The sequence below is a fragment of the Mauremys mutica genome, chromosome 7, assembly GCF_020497125.1.
Source record: "Mauremys mutica isolate MM-2020 ecotype Southern chromosome 7, ASM2049712v1, whole genome shotgun sequence".
NCBI classification, from domain to species: Eukaryota; Metazoa; Chordata; order Testudines; family Geoemydidae; genus Mauremys; species Mauremys mutica.
Window position 1 is genome coordinate 80,809,660 of NC_059078.1, and position 21,204 is coordinate 80,830,863.

The 21,204-nt window shown below is 42.5% G+C and overlaps 1 protein-coding gene across 2 annotated transcripts in view; it reads right to left on the bottom strand.

The window, feature by feature from the left end:
* The window catches only part of RHOBTB1 (Rho related BTB domain containing 1), an 80,228-nt gene that overhangs the window by 57,357 nt on the left and 1,667 nt on the right, over positions 1-21,204 (bottom strand). For both annotated transcript variants that reach the window (XM_045024239.1, XM_045024238.1), the window contains exon 2: positions 15,311-15,412. The gene's annotated coding sequence lies outside the window, so the exon portion shown is untranslated. The remainder of the gene's footprint in view (positions 1-15,310; positions 15,413-21,204) is intronic.

The window sequence follows — 21,204 nt, forward strand, 5'->3', positions numbered from 1 at the left end:
CTCAGTGCTAACGAGGCCAATTCAATTAAGGTGGAAGTGGCCTATTCTCAACAGTTGACAAGAAGGGGTGAAATATCAAGAGAGGGAAAATTACTTTTGCAGTGTTAGTGAGGGCAATGCAATCAAGGTGGATGTTAGTCATACCTTCTTGTCAGCTGTTGGAAATGGCCATCAGCAGAGGGAAAATTACTTTTTGTAGTGACCCATCCACTCCCAGTCTTTATTCAGGCCTAATTTGATGGTGTCCAGTTTGCAAATTAATTCCAGTTCTGCAGTTTCTCATTGAAGTCTGTTTTTGAAATTTTTTTGTTGAAGAATTGCCACTTTTAAGTCTGTTATTGAGTGTCCAGGGAGATTGAAGTGTTCTCCTACTGGTTTTTGAATGTTACAATTCTTGATGTCTGAGTTGTGTCCATTTATTCTTTTGTGTAGAGACTGCCCGGTTTGGCCAATGTACATGGCAGAGGGGCATTGCTGGCATGTGATGGCATATATCACATTGGTAGATGTGCAGGTGAACGAGCCCCTGATGGTGTGGCTGATGTGGTTAGGTCCTATGATGGTGTCCCTTGAATAGATATGCGGACAGAGTTGGCAATGGGATTTGTTGTAGGGATTGGTTCCTGGGTTAGTATTTTTGTTGGGTGGTGTGTAGTTGCTGGTGAGCATTTGCTTCAGGTTGGAGGGCTGTCTGTAAGCAAGGACTGACCTATCTCCCAAGGTCTGTGAGAGTGAGGGATCATCTTTCAGGATAGGTTGTAGATCCCGGATGATGCGCTGGAGAAGTTTTAGTTGGGGGCTGTAGGTGATGGCTAGTGGCATTCTGTTACTTTCTTTGTTGGGCCTGTCCTGTAGTAGGTAACTTCTGGGTACCCTTCTAGCTCTGTCAATCTGTTTCATCACTTCACCAGGGTATTGTAGTTTTAAGAACGCTTGATAGAGATCCTGTAGGTGTTTGTCTGAGGGATTGGAGCAAATGCGGTTGTATCTTAGAGCTTGGCTGTAGACAATGGATCATGTGATGTGGTCTGGATGAAAGCTGGAGGCATGTAGGTAAGTATAGCAGTCAGTAGGTTTCCAGTATAGGGTGGTGTTTATTTGACCATCGCTTATTTGCATTGTAGTGTCCAGGAAATGGATTTCTTGTGTGGACTGGTCTAGGCTGAGGTTGATGGTGGGGTGGAAATTGTTGAAATCCTGGTGGAATTCCTCAAGGACCTCCTTCCCATGGGTCCAGATGATGATGATGTCATCAGTGAAGTGCAAATAGAGTAGGGGCGCTAGGGGACGAGAGCTGAGGAAGCGTTGTTCTAAGTTAGCCATAAAAATGTTGGCATACCACAAGGACTCCTCATTGTTTTTGCTGATACAGACTAACACGGCTACCACTCTGAAACCTACAAGGGATAGTGACACTATGCTAACAATGGAGGGCTGTTAAACCTTGATGGTCCTCTAGTCACACAGAAGCAGCCTTGGACAAAGAGTTGGCTACCACCCAGAACCACCATTCAGCCCAGGTGAGCTGGTACCTAAGCAACAGATCACTTCTGGAAGACTCTGATCACCTGAAGATGTGATCAGGGGGATCACGTGACAAAGTGGAGCAGAGGTTAGAAAAGAAAGGGTCTCTCAGACAGACATGCAGGAGTGGTGGGCCAGAGCACGGGCGGCGCGGTGAGCTGAGGCTGTGGGGGAGGAGGAACAGCAGGGAAGGGGCCGGGGGCTAGCCTCCTGCCTGGGAACTCAAGGGCTGGATGTGGCCTGCGGGCTGTAGTTTGCCCACCTCTGAACTAGAGCTGTCTATTTCTTGTGCTAAGTAAAATATAGTTGTGGTAGAAACCTTTGCAAAATCTGTGAGTTGTATTCTTCGACTATCACATATCCCTGGCGTGGTAAATTGTAAACCAGAGTGCTCACAAGGCTGGAGCTCTGGGAAAGGATATGATTAAGCTCCTGGGGTGTCAGCACTGGTCCCGAGGGCCTAGAGCAACTGCACCACCAAATCCTACTTCTGTGAAGGGGTAACAGACCCAGAGGTGGGATCCATGAAGAGACTTTGGCATTGCAATACTGAGTGTCATAGCACCTAAGTAGAAAAATCACAGGAAAACTGTGATCCACAAAGCTTGAGTTAGATGCCTAGGGAGAGATAGGTACCTAAGTTGATTTTTGAGAGAATGAGTTAGGCTCCTGCCTCACTCCACACAAAATGGCTGGAGGAGGAACGCCGTCAACCCGATAACCTTTAATCCTGTGGTTAGAGCTCTTACAGCAGATGTGGGACACGCAGGTTCAATTCCCCTCTCTCTGCCCGATGTGGAGAAAGGATATGAATAGGGGTCTCCAACCTCTCATGAGAGTGATCTAACCACTGAGCCATACAATATTCTGATGTGGTGCTCCTCAATCTCTCCAGCTGAAATTGTTGCACTCTGTATAAAGAAAGAATGACTGGAGATGGGAGACTAGATCCAGGGTCTCCCCCACTCTAGTATGTGCACTGGACTATAAGTCATTTCCATTCTGGGATCCAAACACAGTACCTTGAAGCAGCAAAAGGAACTTTACCAGAGCTGGTAGAGGCCTCCACGTTGTTTTTTCCCCCAAAAATATTTAAGATCATGGGGAACTCTGCTATATGAATTCACTCAGTTCACCAATTAAGCATTTAAAAAAAGTTAATAGGCCCATTTCCGCATCCCTAGCATGAGTGTAATTCCTGATGAGGATGGCAATTTACACGTATAATGACTGCAAAACCAGGCATACAGGAAGTGCAAAAAATATAATGGAGAAACTAACCAATTCTCTTTCCATGGGTAATACTGTATCTTTCCCCCCCCCCCCCACCCACACACTTAACTCACATTTAATATGCTCTGTTCTACTAATCTTTAACTGAAAATAGTCCATGCTCATTTTCCAGTCCTCACACTATTTGGCAGGATTCTCCCCAAATGCCTTTTTCCTAGAAAGAGTTCGGAACCTGATAAATATCTGAGAGCTCACTGAACAAAGTAATTTCCACCTCAGGCTGAACAGTTGGCTTTGATTCAGCTGAATGTCCAGGAATTGTACACAAGCTGAGGATGAACAGAGCCACTGAGAAGATTTTGGCATCACTTTGTAGTTCTCGCTGTAACCATATGTAGAACTTCAAGGATATTGTTGTTTAATAAGTAGTTGTGTAAGGCCAGCTCCAAAGACACAACTGATGTTTTGACCAGCAAAAGTCAAGTCTGAACTCTCAGGTGACTACCTTGCACCAGTTCAATAACTGGACATTTCTTTAGTCTGGATGTTTGCTGCCACACTACACTATGTAGATAAACTGCAGTGATGTTAACCTAACAATCAGTTTATAGTGGCACCTCTCCCCCCACCAGGCTCTGCCAGATCAGACACCAAATAATCTGTGCGTTGCAAGCCCCTCATGGCAGCCTCTAGCTGTTGTCACAGCAACCCACAACAGACTCCATAGACACAGCAGGACAAAAAACACCCTTCAGCCCCTAGGCTGCTTAGCAAGCTAGAGTGCATGTACCAAGTGCAAGCAGGTGTTGCCCGCACTGCACCCCTCTGCCTGTGCGTGGCACGTTCACTGGCGGGAAAGCGAGCCCCGGCGAGGACCCTCTGCTATGGGGCAGCGTCTCTGCTCCAAGCTGCCAGGGCGCCGTGCACCTGCGCGGGGGCCCCCGCCCCAGCCAGCCGCCGTGGGCAGGCGCAGGGAGCGGCTAAGCGCGAGCCAGCCCCGCAGCCGAGGCTCGGTTAAGCCGAGCCAGCCCGGCTGTGACCGCAGCCCGCTGCTCGCACACGCTGGGGCGGGCGGGGAGGCTCTGCGTGCCGAGAAGTTTAGGGGAACCGCGCGCGGGGCGACTCGGCACCTACCCGGGAGGGGCCGCGCTGCCTCGCCGCCCTCAGGCTGGGCGGGGGGACGGACGGACCCTGCGGCGGCTGCTCCTCAGGCGGGGCGCGCAGGGCTGGGGGCCAGCGCGGCGTTGCAGGGGGGCAGCATGGCGCTGTCGCGCCCCTTGGTAGCGCTGCTGCTTCCCGACCCGCTCCTCCCTCCCCAGCCCGCCCCACGAGGAGACTGAGGCAGGAGCGAAGCTCCTCGCTCCGCGGCGGGAGCCACTGCCACTCTCGTCCCGGTGACGTCTCTACCCTCCGTGCTATTTATAGCGGAGCATTGGATTTCATTCATGAAAACAGGGCCGGGAGTCTGTGCGTAAAGGAGGAGGGAGGCTGGAGGCGCTCCAGGGACCCGTGCCGTGCCTGCAGCCCCTCCAACTCCCGGGCGCATGCACACACACCGCGGAGCAACAGCCGACACCAGGCTCGCCTGAGTGCTGCAAGCGCGGACCCGTACAGCCGCATCTCGCAACCAGCGCAAGCCAACCGCACAGCCCGTTCCAGCTTAGCGAGCCTGCAGCACCGCTTATTGTGCGCCCCTGGGAGCGCTGCACGCGCCCCTCCTTCTTAAATGCAAGGAGGTGATCTTGTTTATAGCTTTATGCCCCGGTTTGTTAGGAACCAGAGGAGGTCACACGTAAGTTAAAAAGGTCAAGCATTGGTCAGGTACGAACACGTCAATTAAAAAAAAAAAAAAAAAAAAAAAAGAGTACAAGTCTCCGTGCTCCTTGGATGGGTCCTAGCCCTCACCAGATCATTTAGTGTTTGAATTTACCAGTTTTGGCTACACCTCTCCCCTTTAATTTTTATTAACAGGTCACTCCTGCATTAAAAGTCTATAGTAAACTGCTCGCAGTGCTGGTCCCAGCATAGTAGAGACACAAGGTAAAGAAGATTTAAAACAAAAGCTTTTGAGCTACACTAAGCTCCCTGTAGCAAAAGCTTATCTCTTTCACTAGACAGAAGTTGGTCCCATGAAAGATACTACCACACCCACTTTGTCTCTATAGTAAATTGGTTAATTTAAATCTGAGGTTATCAAAATTAATAATTTAAATGTAGGGCTGGAAGTGACCTCTTGAAGTCATCTAGTCCATTTCCAGTCCAGAAGCAGGACCAAGTACACCTCTAAATGAGACAATGTAATGAGCTCAGGAAGACCCCCTTAATGGGAAATGATCGCGGTTACAAAACTAGAAGGCATCATGTTAACATGTGGCCCTCATGCCTAATAGCTGATCATTTGCCCTCCACAAGCATGCAGCTAACACTTTCCCCTAGTAAAAGGCATATGTATAACGGTTTGGCTAAATGACACTTTCTCTATGCTGATGAAAATTTTACTAGAGGGAAGGAGAATCTATTATAGCAAATTGGAGATGAATAGAAATGGAGTGCCCTCTAATAATGATACAATCCGTTTTTGAGAACAGCTTCTAAACTCCTTTTACAAAGACTCTTCACCTTAATAGGTTAACAATACCTGTGTTTGGCTTTAGTCAACTACATTTTTCAAATGCTCAGAAGCCAAACTCACATTAACCAGTCAGGCTATAATACCCTTGGATAGAGCACAGTTATGTCAAGCAGCTTTATAGTCTGCAATTTCATACCACAGGAAGCTGTAGTCCAGGCGTAGGCAACCTATGGCACGTGTGCCGAAGGCGGCACACGAGCTGATTTTCAGTGGCACTCACACTGCCCGGGTCCTGGCCACCAGTCCAGGGGACTCTGCATTTTAATTTATTTTTAAAAGAAGCTTCTTAAACATTTAAAAACCTTATTTACTTTACATATAACAATAGTTTAGTTATATATTATAGAAAGAGACCTTCTAAAAACATTAAAAGTATTACTGGCATGGAAAACCTTAAATTAGAGTGAATAAATGAAGACTCGGCACACCACTTCTGAAAGGTTGCCGACCCCTGCTGTAGTCCAAGCCTAGAATGAACTGTTACAAATATTAATGATGTTACTTTACTAAAAGCTTGTCTACACATGGAGTTATTCAGGAATCGCTACTGTGCTTTAATTTCACATACTACCTTTCTCACAATAGAACTTTCAAGTGTAGACAAGCCCCAACTTGGTACCTGACACAAAAGGTAAAGAAAGAGCCTTATGAATTAAAAAGAGGTCTAAATCCTACATACTATCTTACAAGTGTAAACAAATATAATGGACTTGCAATCAACTCCAAATGGTAAATCGTAAGTCATATAATAATAATTTTAAAAAATCATGAAATTGGTTTAAAATGAGATTTAAACTAAATTTTTGCCTTTGGGTTTTTTTGAGTTATGGGGTTTACATTTGCAACCTTTTCTCTGCAAACATAAGGACTAGACAGTTACTTGTTTGAAATAAAATCTGAAATCATCACAGTCACACTGCTCCAGGAGCTGGGACTCGAAGAGAAAACACAGAGGCCCAAATCCATGAAGGGACTTTGGCGTTGCAGCACTGAAGCACCTATTAGGTGCCTAGAAAAATCACAGGAAAAACACTGCAATCCACAAAGTCTGGGTATAGGAGCTGAGGTGCCTAACTATGAAAGGGGAAGAGATACATGCCTTAGACAGCAATCTACAAAGCCAGCATGTTAGGTGGGGAACCACTTAAGTTAGCCAATAGGAGATGCCATACAGAGGGTAGTGTGCTAAACCCCAACCTTCTCATAGAGATAGGTGCCTACCTCTGTTTGTGATCCACAAACTTGGGGAAGATTGGTACTCGGCCACCTAAGTTGTGTGTAGGGGCCAAAATGAAGAGCTCCCTTATAACCATTAGCCTACTGGATAGGGTACTCACCCAGGATGTGAGAGACCCCCACCTCCTGAAGAAGAGAAGGGATTTGAACAGGGCTGTGCCACCTCTCAGGTGAATGCTCTAATCACTAAGTTACAGTCATTCTAACACTTTCACTGGCCCAGTTACTTCAATAATTGAATAATTAAATATTAAAGTGAAACAACTTCAATAGGAGAGATTGGAACATTGTGAGGTGGGTCTCCCTCAAAGCCTAGGAGCACTCGGCTGAGAGGTGGCAGAGCCCTGTCCAAATCCCTTCTCCCCCTCAGGAAAACAGTGGGGGAAATCTGTTCTACATCTTAGATGTCTATTCACAAATACAAGGTGTATGGGGAATGAACAGGAAGTCTTAGTACATGAGCAAAATTACTTAATTGGCATCCAGAGCTGTGTAATTTTACTTATGATGCTTTTTTGCAATTTGGCATTGAGGCTTTAACTATGTGGGTAGATCAAAATCATTACTAACTACATCTCTTCTTCCTGTGTTTAGGTAATAGGTTGATACATTCTCTATTAGACTTTATCCATTAAAAAATTATAAAGAAAATGAAAGCCCTGGATTTTGTTTAAATGTGTTTAATATATGTATTTGCATACATCCTTCAAGTCATGTCCTACCAATACACCTTTTCTATCAATTGGTTTGTATTCAAAACTTTGCCTTTCCTAAAGCAAATGCTTACGCATTCACAATTGGCCTTCTTTTCAAAACAGTTCTGTATTGCATGCAGTCTGTTGGCAGTCTGAATTTTCTCCTTTATTGGAGTCCTAAGGACAGAGCTCAGCATTTGATCTAAGGATGCTGTTTTTATTCAGTGACGTCAATAGCTATTCTCAACTGATTACAAAACAAAGTAACCTGGTTAGATACAGATGTATCAATTTTCCAAGTACAACATGAAATTCTCCTTCAATTATCAGACACATCAAAATGTGTGACATATACAATGTCTTTTCCATTCATGCCAAGCTGCATTACTGATATTCTGAAATAATAGTACATTTTGCAATTTATGATTAACAATTACCATATTATTTTTAGGAATTACTCAGTAAATTCTAAATCAGTGGTTCTCAAACTATTGTAGTGGTGACCCCCCCTTATAAATTAAAAACACTTGTTTTCATATTTAACACCATTATAAATGCTGGAGGCAAAGCAGGGTTTGGGGTGGAGGCTGACAGCTTGCGACCCCCCCATGTAATAACCTCACGACCCCTGAGGGGTCCTGACCCCCAGTTTGAGAACCCCTGTTCTAAATAGAGTCCAAGATTGTGATGACTTGATTTAGAATTCAATAGTTCCTCACACTCATATTGGAACTGTAGTATCAAGGACACAAAGTACCACTGTTTTCCTCTGAAGAGACTTTCGTATTCCTTTCCACTGGTTTTACATTCCAATCACCACATTGTCTTGATAAGGGAGACTATTGGAGCTATAGTTTATACTTAGAACGCGCATGCTGCAGTTTTGAACCTGTAGCAAAGGGCTGTGCTTTAAATGTTAGTCTGTTCACCTCTAGCATGCCAGCTTTGAATTTTTTCTTATTTAAGCAACAGACTTTAAGGGGGGGGAACGGGACACTACATCCTAATTCCTCTTACTCAAATCTTTTATGCCATCAGAACTTCTCCTGCCATCTACTCTTCTACATTCCAGTTCTTAAGTACCCCCTACTGTTTTATTTCTAAATAAAGACTGGGATTCAAATAAGCCTGAGACTGTCTTACTATGAGTAGGGCTTGCTATGAGCCAAGTAGTTAGCCCCAGAAAGTCCGCCCCATACAGAATTGGCCGATTTAACCACTTACCCAGGGCCCAAATGTCCAATCTGTACATTGGGGAGTTCTTATTTGCCCCAGTCCCATTTATTTCTGAGAGGGTTGCACAACCTGGTGCTGAGAAGGAAGTGGAGTAGTTTAAAGTGGTCCGAGTATAAACTAGGAATAATGGAATTAATTAAGCAAAAGACATTTTTGGCTGAATATCAGGAACTGCAAGAGGAACAGCTGAATGCATTATGTAATAGTCTCCCAAGAGAAGCAGTGGAAGGGCCATTGCTCATCTCATTTAAAAACTAGACTGGATAAAGCACTGGAGAGAATACATTGTATGGCCTAGTCTTGCATTAGTACTGGGTGTTTTGGGTAACAGGTGAGCACGGTCTTTGATTTCTATTATTTTTAAGGGATTAAGATGGAGCCCGTACTGTACCAAATCAGTTATCCATCTGCCAGTATATCATAATAAAATACTATTTATTTTATACTGCTCTATTACTTGCTAATTCAAATATCTGCAGTTTTTAAACTGCAAAACAAAACACTTTTATATTTTGTAATTATTAAACAATCTCTAGTATCACAGTTAGAAATTTGTGTGTTCATGCCATGGCCATTTAGTACGTAAAGCATGACACTGGATGATTGCAAGCATTATTAGTTGATGGATCACATTAGTTCAAGTTCTGAGTAACAAGCATCAGGCTAGTTTGACTGTTTTCCACTCAAACATTTGTCATTTTGCCATTTGCCTGGGAGCAATGTTGAAAGCAGTTCCACCAAAGCACAGGGAGGCCATTCTAAATTTTGGAAGGGATGTCTATTGTGTACGTTTTCAACAGTTTCAGCAACTTTTTATTGTATGAGAATGTCAGATTGCGTTAATATTTTTATTAGTGTACTGTGAAATAAAAACGGTTGGAATACTATATTCCTTGTTACATTAACTAAAATTAGTCTAATTATTGCATTAAGCATATTATTAAAGTTTGCCAGCATGAGAAGAATTAAATTAATTTCAAAGAAAATTTGTCTTTTTCCCAGTCTGTCTTTCAGCACTATTCTTGTCTAGGGAATGACGTGTACAACACTGATGTATTATAATCATTCTCTAATACCATTTCACAGGAAAACATGCACTTCTTATGGCTACATATATGTGAAATTATGATCCCAGTGACTTTCTTACTCAGGCAGAATTTCCACTGACTTTGTATCTAGACTATTATCCATTCATCTATCCCATATGTGGTGCTGGTAATAAATAGCATTTATCATATCCTTTTTTTTTTTTAACCATCTACCCTGAATTTTGTTCACTAATCCATCTCTGTCAGGATCTCCTCTAAACATTCCAAACGTCTAAGCAATTTCCAATAGGTGTCTTCTTAAAGAAAAGAACAAAGAACAATCTCGTAGAGAAGCACTTCCTTCTCCCTTGACATCCTTAATGTGGGCTGTCCCCACATAATTACACTAGCCAGAGGTGCAGGTAAGTCAAAATTCACTCCATACCAGTGGCAAGTTTAAGGGGCTAATATCTTGGGATCACTTTGGGCTGGAATTGGGAGTTTGTATATTATTGGAAAGGGGGAGCTTCCCAGTGGGCACCACGGTCCTTCTTCTAGCCCTTGATTCAAGATGTTGTGCTTTAAAACAACAATATTATGACTGGAAAAGCTCTTTCAGATAATTTTTAGAGATACCTAAAATGCACTCTCATTTTCTTCTTCTTTAGACCTGCATACATGAATGCATTGTACTAAGAGAGCCTAGCTTTACAGGAGGATGGATATGAAATACTGTCAGTACAAGATTTAAAAACTGAAATATTTCTTGAAAAGCGTTCCTGGTAAAGCGTGTGGGCATGCATGCACACATGGACCTAGATAGAAATCTCTACATATACATCCCACTGCTGCCCAGGACTTGCTAGGATTCTGATGCTGTATACAGATCACTAGCACAAATCTCCCATAGAACTCTTTATATGAAAGGAAAGGAGGTGGGAATGAATGGTCTGTGAAAACTAATTTTCTGGGCTCTGTATCATTGTTTAAGAGTAAGAAGAGTGGCAGATAACCATATCTTGTTATATTCAGTATATTAAACTAGCAGTGCTGGATTAAATGGTAGAATCAAGGACAGCTTAGTCTAACTTTGTTAATCTTTGAGAAACAGCCTAGTCAAATATGATTTACTCTACAGCAACTCTGCATCATACGCTACAATATGCTGAAGTAAAAGCTTCCCATCATGTTTTAGGGTCTGACCCAAAGCCTGCTGTAATGAACGGAAAGACCAATAGATTTTGGATCAGGCTCTAATATTAAATTTAAAAAAAAATCTGAGGTATCAGTCACACCATGCAACTCTTACAATATTTTGTTAATGAATGAAATAAGCAAGATTATGACATTTAATGAATGAAATGTATCAGTGTTCCATTGGTGCCTTTCACTTGTTTTCCTCATGGAAGTGCTGCATTTGTTTGTCTTATTTATCTCCTGTACACCCTTGATATGTTATAGACAAGAAGCAATATTATGGCTTTAACCTTTGAAAAGTCTCTATATTTAGAGTTAAGCCTGGAACTCTTACTATGTTGTTCTCTACACTACACAGCAGTACACTGCTACTTTGTGCATGTGGATGACTGCAGGGTGGGGGCAGGGGAAGGAGAGAGAGTTATCCATAGTTGGGTAGCTCCATCCCTAGCTCCACATTATTTAAGGCATGAAGTTTTACTGCAGCAATTATGGTCTCCCATTTAATTGTGTACTTAGGGACCTTTAACCAAATCATAATAAGTGTTCTAGCACCATTGCTTCTTTACTAATCAGTCCTTGGAAGTCACACTGACACATTACTCTGTATTATGCTAGTTATTTACTCCTAAAGTTACAGAATTTATAAAAAAATAAGCCCATTACAGTACTCTCCAAATTCAGTATAAAAAACCCCAGAAGTAAACCAAAAATAAGTTAGCTAAATTGAAAATAGCACCATCTGCTCCACACCTGCAGGCACAATGCCAGAGAACAGGTACATTTTATGATGTGTTTAAAAATCTCAAGAACGTCACCAGATGCTTTTCTTTACAAAAAGATGTATTTGGGCAAAAATGCAAACAAACAGTTAAGAATAGCAATTGCCTGCAAAATTTTACTAAGCTATATTTGAGTTACAAGAGCAAACCAAACACTTTCCCCTCACCCCACCACCACTCTCTGACTTAAATACTTGAAATGCATTTATTTTTCATATTAGGTCTCTAGCTGCAATTCATGTCTATGGCTGAAACACTATTGTACAGTTATTGTAAGAGAAATGTTGACAGTCCTTTATAGTGTTGCTAATGGAAACCACTATTGTAAACACACAAAGAAAGGCGGATTAAAGGAGTCAAATTCATCCCTGGTGTATTTCCAGTGGAGATAGTGTTGTTGCCTCACAGATAAATTTGGTCCAGTGTCACTTTCCAAAGAGGACTGAAAAGGATTTGTTGAAATGTTTCCATGGATTTCTCTTTATTTAGGGCCAAATTCTGCATAGAAATGTGTGTGCACGTGACACAGCCAAGAAGACGTGTCTCTGATTGAAGACCCAAGCCTGGGGTGTGTCACTATCGCGAGGAACCTGTGAAATCACAAGAACTGCAACAAGTGGCAGTATGAGAGGGCCACAGGACTGCAGCAAAGAATATGAGCTATCTTCCTTTCAGACTGAAGAGAAATTGAAGGCAGCAATCAAGCATGCATGTGTGGCCGTAAGTCTGAGTTGGACTTTTCAGGAGGTGCCATCCAGGTGAAAGCTATGAGTATCTCTGATTCTGGGCCCTTTTGGAGGTATGCCCAGCCTCTGGAATAAATGGTTAAGTCTGGGACCCAGGAGAAATGGGTCCTGTGTCATGCCAGCCAAGCAATTTAAACCTGGGCTTTCAGAGATCTCCATTAACTGTGTGCTCCTATTATTGTGAGTACCAAACTTGAGATTGCTAGTGTCTCATTTTTAGAAGAGTTGAGTACTAACAGTTCCAGTACAAATCAATGAGAGCTCTGGACATACTGCGCCTCTGGGGGAAAAAATAATCTCAGATGCTGAGTGTCTTGAGTTGGGCTTCCAGTTATTCAGATACTCAGAGTTAGTTGGACACTTAAAACCTGTGACCTTAGTCTCTCAGTGACTCAGTTCCCCATATATCAAATGGGGTTAGTATTGTTCCTCTACCTATCAGTGGTGTTGTGAAGATAAAATTCAGTCTTGTTTGTGAGCTCAGATACTATAAGCATCATTGAAAAGCCCATGAAGAAGTTAATTCTGTATTCAGTACAGGGTTTGGATAGCATGCAGTAAGGAAGGCCTGGGGCTATCCATAGAATGATCAGCATAAAGAGAAATACTGAACACTTCAGAAGCAGTCCTGTACACATAAGGAGGCAAAGGTCCCATATAACATAGAATGTGATCATGTAATTAAAGACTACATTGTAATGCATGCCTGCAAAGGGCCAGAAATAAGGTTGCACAAAAAAATATAGTTCTGATATTTCCTGACCTGAGTGCTTAAATTTGTAACTCTAATGTTCTATACAAAACGTAATATTTGATATATGCTCTACAAATAGTAAAATCCAAAGATATGAATGAGCAAATGGACTATTTCTGCTCTCTGAGAGACAGACAATCAGTTCATGAAAATATACTGCTTAAAAGCAATATTTTTCTGCATTTTGTGTTGCTAGCCAAGGAGTCCTTTTGAGGCAGAAAATGAGGATGGAGTGGAGAACCCAGCCATGAGTATGTATCTAATAGGGTCCTTTAAGCCGGCGAAGAATTTTATAGGAAGGAAGAAATTACTACAAATTACATCTCCCTTGCAGCACCAAAATAACTAACTTGATATTGTTAATTGAACCATTTGCCTTAAAAACCTTGATAATTAATTCCATGCCATTGAGAAGGCTCCTATGATATTTTAATAATAATTCATACTATCATGTTATACATGTATAAAAATACATATTGTTTGCAGGAACTTCAAAACATACAGGAGACTCGGTTACAAATGTATATTTTCTAACTATAAAAATGTCACCAGATATGCAGGGAGGAGCTCTCCAGGGCTTTAAGGTTAGATTTTAGCTACCAATTTGAGCGCTGAGCCAATGCATATTGATGACAATGAAAATAATGCCATTCACTTCAGTAGGCCTTGTATCAGGCCCTGAATGCTGGATTTCCCTGCTTCTGGTAGAATGCACCCTGAGGGTGGCCCTGTGCCCGGTTTTCAGCCAGAAAGTCTAGTCGAAAAGGGGACCTGACAGCGTCCAGTCAGATCTACTGACTGGGCAGCCAAAGTCCGGTTACTGCGGTGGGAAGGCACCTGCCCCAGCTCCTACTCAGCCGGAGCTGCCTCCTACCTGCATCAGGTGGCTGCAGTTCCTAGCCCCAGCAAAGCAGGCAAGTCCTTCCTGACCTGGTTGGGGGAGGGGGATAGAGGAGGATGGGGGAGGAGTCTTGGGGGAAGAGGTGGGGCAGAGCCTGGGCCTTGTGGGGGGGAAAGGCGGGGTAGGAGAGGTTCTGGCACTCCTGCTGGAGTGTCCAGTTTTTAAATATTACCAAGTTGGCAACCCTATATTGCTTCATCATTTCTGCCAGAGACTATTTATTCCTAGGGCTCTTAAAAATACTCCTGAAGAGCAGTTTTTTTGCCTTGGGAACACATCAAGTGTTATGTGTGTCTTTGTAAAATTCCCTGAAGGTAATAAGCTCTAGACACATTCCTGTGCTGGATGCCCTGTGGAAGTTTTTCACTTACAAAAAAAAGTGATATAAATATATTAAAAAGTTAATTTTCTGGGTTCTATTGCACAGAATTCTTTTACAGTCCTTTATGAATTCAAATATTTTCCCTCCTGACATATTTTAGTAATGCATGTTCTATTCATATATTTCTTGTGCTCAAATATACATAGAATATGATTTAAATCTCTTTATATACTATATATTTGTTTATTCTTTCTGAACATATAACAAATAGAGAGAACCGAGGGACTGAAAATGACTTTGTTTTGTTACGTTTTTGGGAACAGAAGAAGGTGGTTTTGGTTGACTAGCTCACAGACTATATAAACACAGTGTGAACAATGTGCCAACTACTGACTCAGTGCGCAAATGCTCCCTATTCGGGACTGTATCTTGTGCAGAAGAGCATTAATCTGCTCCTGTGTGCTGGCTGGCTCCCCTCCCCACAACCTCTCTGACAGATTGTTCATGGCTAGAAGCGCACATCTGTACAGGGAGGTGTGGCTGCATCAGAGGGCATATGTGGATTTAGATACCATGCTTGTCCTGACCCTGGGGCCATGCCCATTACATGCCTCTGCAGATTTTTGCAAGGAAGCAAGTATTTCAGTGGACAACCCCTCCCTGCACTCCTACTTTCAAAAATGGGACTTAGGAGCTTTTGAAAATTTTACCCTAGGTCAAAAGCCACTAAACTTGGGAAGCTGTTTATTGTGCTATCATCACAAAAATGCAGAACTCTTATCTATTTTTTTTTCATTTAATGAAGAATTATCTGATTTATTTTTTTAAATGCAAAAATGATTGATTCTGGGGTTTGTTTGTTTCTTTCAGTTAAACTTTTCGGTATAAGCAGCTTTCCAACATAGGATCTATCTATGTTTAAGACATTTGAACAAGGATTTGCTGGACCTAAAGGTAATTGTAACAGACGTAGTGATAAATGAAATGAAAAGTTACTTTTTTCTGGTAATAAGTCTATACTCACCTCACCACAGGAGAAAAGAGTGTTCATATCCATTGTACCAGCTTGTTCAAAAGTGAACTTGTGTTAAGACAACTTTTCCTGTGTTTCTTTACTGTAGTTCTCCTAAGAAAACAAATGCCATAACTTTTACCATGATCACACTAAAAAAATAATATTCATATACAATACCAATGACCTCTCTTATGGTTAATTTTATCTTAGAAAAATGTGTCTGTTCACTCCTCTAGGTGAATAAACAGTCTTTCAAACACATTCAGTATTACAGGTTGACCCAATATCAATGTTAAAGCACTTTAACCACTCACTCCACCTGCTCTGAAGAAACCAGCGGTGAACAGATGGGCTTTGGAATGTGACCTGAAGGTTAACACACTCAAGCTCTGTTGGAACAAATTTGCTTTCTGTGGGAACTAAGCAGTGAAGTGAGCATCTAGACTCTGGAGTATATTTTTCTCTGGATTTGCCTATGGAATATTTATTGATGTTACAGCACTAAGAAGAGGCTAGACAATGTAAATTAGTGACATTACATTGCATTTCTAAATCAAATCAAAAGAAAAATATATGTACTCCATCTTAGCATTTTCTATGGAATCCATCACTGTAGCATCAAAGTGCTGCACAGGTAATTAGATTTTTATAGGCCAATCTCTAGTGGACTTCATGGAGTATTCTGTGCTTTATCCACATCTTTGTAAGGTGCATATATATTTAACACAAAGAAGAGGTTTGGCATCATGCCCCAAAGGTGGCAAGGCACCATATTAGTCTCATCTTCTCCGGAATTTGGCTCTGAGGAGATAGGCTGCTGATTGTACACAAGCTCTTAGAGCATCTATGTTTCTTCCACCTTTAGCCCTAGATGCAGTGAATTACAGAAATGCAGCCTAGAGGGAATAAACATATGGATTACTGTCACCAGAATCTCATCTAGGAAGAATTAAAATCTGTTGGACTAAATATAGAAGACATTTTTCACTCCAATGCTACCCAGTTATGAAGGTTCAATGGATCAAATAGAAGCTTTGTACCAGTTTAACAAATGGATATAAAAGGCAGACCTCTTTAATGGAAGGAGAGGACAGAGGCTTGTTTAATACTTCTAATCATATCTAATCTGCAACATTTCACTCTAGGTGAAGTTTGAGTCAGCTGTTTCTGATCCAAGTGCTCATCTTCTGTAGGCAATGTCACATGCTTGTGAAGGCATAGGTTGTGTCCATGGAAAGTGAGGTATATAGCTGGATGTCAGTGGTGTATTATTGGCAGTGGCACCTCGCCACTCCTCCAAATAATCTCATGTAGAACAACTGTGCACTCTACTGCAACCTCTCTTTCTCATGCCTCCCTGATTTTAACGTTCAATCCTGCCATCTCTCCAAAGCTCTACTCTAAATTTGCTCTCACATGCTTCTGTGGGGTGCATATTTGGCCCCTCTTAAACCCTTCACTGATACCTATTATCTACAGATAAAGTTCCCCCATATCTTACTCCTGAGGGAATTCTGTGCCAAAAATTTAAAAGTTATGCACACAATATTTTAAAATTCTGCAAATTTTATTTGTCAATAAATGAATGTGGCTCCAGCATGGCAGTGGAGAGCACAGGCCACTGGCTGCGCTGAGGTGGGAGATCACCCTGAAGTCCCCACCTCCTCCATTATAGGGATTTGGCAGTGATGCTGCACCTGACTCTGACACAGTGCAAGGGCTGGGCTCATTGGGGAGTTCCAGGTGCAGGGGCAATAGGACTCTGCAGGGGATGCAGGTGAAGATGGTTGGGGCTCGGGGGGCTGGGTGTGGGGGGGGCTAGCAGGGGATCTGGGTGCTGAGGGGAGTAGAGCTTGAAGGGGTGGAGGTCCAGGTGCAGCTGGTTGGGGATTAGTGGGGTGAGGGGCTTGTTGGAGGGGTCCAGGTGTACAGAGGTAGGGCTTTCCAGGATGAGGGTTTGATGGGCCTGCTTAATGGAGGAGCCACAGTTGCTGCCAAGGGTATGCCACATGCTGGGCTCCCACTTGCCCTTGTGATTCCCCTATCCCCTTTTTCTTCTCCATCCCCCCTCCCCTCACTCCCACATTCCTCTCCCCCGCCCTATTCCACCTCCTCTTCCACCCACCCCCACCCCACCTACCCAGCCCCACCACAGGCACTCACTGTTGCACAGAATATAAAACAGGAAGGCTCCCAGGACACAGAAGGGGAGCACGACTGGCACTAGGACCCAGAAGGTGGCGTTCAGCTACAAAGTCAGGGAATGGAGAGACAGAGCGTCCATCAGCTGGGCAGCTTTCTGCTTGCAGAAGGGGGGGAAGGGGAGAGTGGCATATAACCCTGTGTGCCTGCCATGGCTTGCCTCTGTTGGGGGGGGGGGGGGGGGACAAAAAACTGTGCCCATGGTCCTGTCCCCCCACACGGCTTCCCTGCCGTTTTCTGTAGGGAAACATAGGAAAACTGGGGGGGGGGGGGCATTTTCTGTGGGCATGCAGTCCTGAAGAATCCCCCCAAGAGTAATATCTTAGCTCTCTTCTACTCTTCTGCACTCATCTGCTTTTGCACCCTCTACTACTCAGGACACTCCTCTGACATGCTCTTTATATCCTTCTCCCACAGCTGCCTTCTTTCAGGTGGCCCCATTTGCCCAGAACTCCTATACTCTGTCAACTACACTTCACTCTAGGTTTCTTTAAGTTCATTCTCCAAACATGCTTCCCTTATTTAAAAACCAACCAAAGACAAACAACAACAAAAACAAGACACAAAACACTTGTGCATGCATCAGTACCTCAGCAACTGAATTATCAGACAGTTGTCACACCTGGACAACTGCCCTTTTGTAAATGCATCTTTAAGCTATGAATATTTTTCCTCTTAATATAGATGTCAGACTTGCAGGTCTAATTTCCTGTCTCTTAGAGCTTCCCTTTTAAGAAGGGATTGTTATTGACTCATCTCAATCCTGAATGCATATCATCTGTAGATGTAGCCCAGTGTGTCATCTGCTTTTATCTTATCCAAATACATGCTTATCACTGTTTCAACAATCTTTTCTCCAGTTTGACCTCATTAGCACCCACAAACATATCCTTCACAGAAGCATTATCAAGGTTCTACTGACCCAAACAGAAGTGCAAAGCCTGCCCTCTTAAAACAGTTAACTCATTCATAATTTCTTTTTCAGGAAATCAATAATTACTTACATTGTTGCCCTCTGATTTTCTCATATACAGCCCTACACATAAAGACTCTTGTCTTAATATTATACCTCATGCTGCTTCCAAGATCCACATCCGCTGCTTCCTGTATGGAAGCAGTGGCTCTGCCACTCTGTGGCAGCAATACCCGTGGAGGGTGCTCTGCAGTCTGTAGGCTGGACAACAGAGTGGGTAGGCAGGGAGGGGAAATATTTCAGCTAGAGATATGTTATGTGGCCCATTTGTCCCTGGGGAATCTTCTTTCCGTTAGGGATCTTGTGCCAGCTAAGTTGAGGCAGCCACTGCCAAGGGAAATAGGGCCAGAACTGATGCAGAGGGTCTCTGTATGGAATGCCTGGCCTCTGGAAGATTCCTCAGACAATGTGTAATCTAGGAGACAAGCTAGGTTTGTGGGCAGGCCCTTGGCCTCTTATGCAGTGGGAAATCTATTCCCTTGATAGAAGAATAGTAACTCCACAAGGAAAGCCTCAAGGTGATTTTTCTCCTCTAATTTTCCTCTGCCTGCTGGATGTGTTGAAAGGGTCTATTTTTCCTCCACAAAATACCGTTTACATTTCCTATTTTTTCCTCTTATCAGACTAACAGTTCTGCAGAATTTTACTCAATGAATCCATAGGATCTACTTTTTACTCCAAATTTTAAAAAAACCCACAATGTGTATAGGCGACAAGTTACGTTTTCTGGAACGTCATACGTGCTCCCTGTGCCATCTCCAATACCTCTTCAATAAGCTTTAGTCAATTTTCATCTATAGCAGGGGTAGGCAACCTATGGCACAGGTGCCGAAGGCAGCACACGAGCTGATTTTCAGTGGCACTCACACTGCCCGGGGTCCTGGCCACTGGTCCAGGGGGCGCTGCATTTTAATTTAATTTTAAATGAAGCTTCTTAAACATTTTGAAAACTGTATTTACTTTAATATATAACTGTATTTACTTTAATATATAACTACAATAATAGTTTAGTTATATATTATAGGCTTATAGAGAGACCCAAAAAACATTAAGATGTATTACCGGCACGCGAAACCTTAAATTAGAGTGAATAAATGAAGACTCGGCACACCACTTCTGAAAGGTTGCCGACCCCTGATCTATAGCAACCCTTGCTTATAAACAATTATCAATTTTGCTTAATACTTTTATTTTTAATCAAATTTTGCCTTTAAAGTCAATTTAACCTAAAATTCCTCCAGTGGTTGAAGTGTGAAATCTTATTAAAAAGTGATCACTATCTCCCAAGCTATCCTTAATAAAGACCTCACTTACTAAATTCTTCATACCGGACAACAGATTGTTATCCTTTAATTGTGTATACTGAATAAAAAAGTGATCCTCTGCTAAAGTCAATGAAGCCCCTTCCTCTGGCATTTCCTTTAAAAATACAAAATTTATGCTTTGATATTCCACACCTGTGGCAAATTAAAATCTGTGGTTATCACTGTAGTGCTTAATCTAATGGTTACCTACTGTAACTCTCCCCTACAATTTCCAAGAATAGTTCATTATCCTGATCCAGAAGGGGATAACTACTTCCTGCAAAAAAACACTTGGCTCTTTGCCACTCAGGATTTCAATTTTAACAATTTGTGCCCATAACTGAGGATCCCTTTCCAAATAAAATGTAAAAAGAATACCCAAATCCACATAATTGATTACATGTAACAGAGGTTCCTAATGCCCACTAACAAGGTCCTACAACAATCCTTTGGTGAGAAGCCCAACTCCCCTGCAACCAGTTACTTGGAAACAGGAACATGTTGGGCTTTCTACCAATATGCTGTTCATGCACAGTGACTCAGTCATTCATATCCACATCTGGCTATTAGGTGTTTTATAAATTTGAAGCTCCACGCCCCCCCAGCTCCTGTAAGAAGAAGCTTTGCCTCTTTATTCTTATACCTACTGACAGCTGCAAGAGGAGAGAATATACACAACATTTCTCCTTCCTCACAGCTTCCTAAGAATAGGGGAGAGAGAAGAGGTCTCTACTACTCTGTCCCAGAGAGAGAGAGAGAGAGATCCTCAGTCAATAACTCTGCAGCTCATAATTTTCCTAAGAATCAGCAGCATTAAATTGACATGATTCATGATAGTTTCTTTGCTAGTAGGATTCAGAACAGCAATGGTAAAACTGATCAAAGTCTTGTGGATTTCACACTACAGATCCCTGAAAAGCTGTGAGCTGCAACTGCTGATTTGGAGCAGTCTGTTTGCAAACTCAGGAAGACAGCAGTGCACCAGTTTGCATTTGGGAGATTATTGTCACAACTGTAAGTGGTAGAGGGTGTGCGTGTGTATGTATAAAATGAAAACGATCCTTTCACTCACCAGGACAAGGCTTCTCCTCATCCAGAGCAAATGAACTTACTACTCTGTACTCATAGATGTAACCCTGGATCTCCACTAAATCATCCATGCATTCTATTTGGGGGCAGCACAGAGATCCCTTGTGCACCTGCTCTATCAACTACTCACCTTTCCCCCAGATTCTTTGAGTGGTATTATTGAAAGTTTTGAGCCAGCCCTCTACACCCATGGGATCTTTTATTCAAATAGTGCAGTGATTCATCAACATTTAGGGGAAAAAATGTTCAAAGCCTAAAAAACAGCAGAAACAGACCCTTTTTGTTTATTCAATGAATGCTACTCCAGTAGTGTGTAAGCTCGCATAATCTTTGTG